We start from the raw sequence: 2145 nt of genomic DNA, 5'->3' as shown, positions 1-2145 counted from the left end.
TACACAAATACACACACATACACAAATACACACATACACAAATACACATACACAAATACACACATACACAAATACACATACACACACGTACACACACAAATACACACACGTACACACACACACACATACAAATATACATGTACACACCAAATACACAAATACACACATACACACACATACACACCAAATACACACACAAATACAAATACACACACACTACACACATACACAAATACACACATACAAACACACACGGACACACCAAATACACACATACACACACACATACACAAATACATACACACACAAATACACATACACAAATACACATACACGTACACACCAAATACACACATACATACAAATACACATACACACACCAAATACACAAATACACACATACACACACACACCAAATACATACACAAATAGACACAAATACACACACAATACACACATACACAAATACACACACATACAAACACACACACGGACACACCAAATACACACATACACACACACAAATACACACACATACACAAATACACATACACACACATACACAACAAATACACACATACTCAAATACACACATACACACCAAATACACACACATACACAAATACACACAAATAAACACATACACAAATACATGCACACATACACAAATATACACATGTACACACACACAAATACACATACACAAATACACATACACAAATACACACAAATACACGTACACACCAGATACACACCTTTACAAACACATATGAATACACATTTATACAAACACAAATACACATATATACACACAAATGCACACACAAACCAAACACAAGTACACAAATGTACACACCACACACAAATATATATATACACACACATTTACAAACACAAATACTCAAAAATACAATATACACAAACACAAATACAACTTATATACACGAATATAAACACAAATACAACATACACATATACGTACATACATATAAACACAAATACACATATACACACAAATACACACATGTACACACACACGCAGAAACACAAATATACATACATAACACACATACACACACACTTTAAAATGAGGGCAGGCCAGCCCCTGAGGAGAAGCATGGAGGGTGGTGACGAGTGAACCTGGGGGCCGGCACACGAGGTAGGAATCCAAGCCCAGCCTCTGACTCACTCTGTTGTGCCTCTGAGCTCCAGCTACCTCAAAAGGAAAGCCACCAAGGGCTGCACAACCTCACAGCATCATGTCTGTGCAGGAGAAGGTAGAGAGGCCGGGCACAGTGGCTCACGCCTGTACTTTGGGAGGCTGCACTTTGGGAAGCTGAGGTGGGCGGATCACCTGAGGTTGGGAGTTCAAGACCAGCCTAGAAAGCGTGGTAAAACCCCATCTCTACTAAAAATACAAAAATTAGGCCTGGTGGCACGCACCTGTAATCCCAGCTACTGGGGAAGCTGAAGTGGAAGAATCACCTGAACCCGAGAGGCAGAGGTTGCAGTGAGCCAACATCACACCACTGCACCCCAGCCTGGGCGACTGGGCAACGGAGAGAGAGCCTGTCTCAAAAACGAGAAAGACAATCTAGCATGACCACGGCTGAGATCACGGATGATGACCTGCAGGCAAGACTGATACATTCAAGTCAACCACCATGTCCTAAATTTACCAAAAATGCTCTAGTAGACGCCGCACGATCAGTGTGGCACCCCTGCAGTTGCGGTGGACGCAGTTAACAATCTGAGCACTTCAGCGTCTATCAGGGACTCTCCTGTAAAGAAGCAGAGTGTGCTCCTGTTCCTGGCCAGGCGCCAATTCGTGCCACGGACACTGCACTGATCTCCACAAGGCAGAGGGCTTCACAGGAGGACTTCAGCCACCCCACCTTGCCAGGAACAGATCGAGCAAAAACTCTTATCTTTTTAGATAAATTAGCTTGAGGGGAAGGGGAGGAGCTGAATTCTGAAAGGGTAAAGCATGAGCAAGAGTAACTGACCCACAGCAACAAGCCCAGCCACACGCAGGGTCTGATCTTCGTTAAAGAGACGCTGGCTGGGCTGGGCGCGGTGGCTCACGCCTGAAATCCCAGCGCTTTGGGAGGCCGAGGCGGGCAGATCACGAGGTCAGGAGATCGA

At 43.8% G+C, this 2145-nt stretch overlaps 1 protein-coding gene across 1 annotated transcript in view; it reads right to left on the bottom strand.

The window, feature by feature from the left end:
- The window catches only part of AP2A2 (adaptor-related protein complex 2, alpha 2 subunit), a 92615-nt gene that overhangs the window by 64756 nt on the left and 25714 nt on the right, over nt 1-2145 (bottom strand). The window lies entirely within an intron of this gene.

This window comes from Mandrillus leucophaeus, unplaced genomic scaffold (genome assembly GCF_000951045.1).
Source record: "Mandrillus leucophaeus isolate KB7577 unplaced genomic scaffold, Mleu.le_1.0 Scaffold435, whole genome shotgun sequence".
Classification (NCBI taxonomy): domain Eukaryota; kingdom Metazoa; phylum Chordata; class Mammalia; order Primates; family Cercopithecidae; genus Mandrillus; species Mandrillus leucophaeus.
Note: the sequence above shows the minus strand (reverse complement) of the source record. Positions and strands in the feature narration are given on the sequence as shown.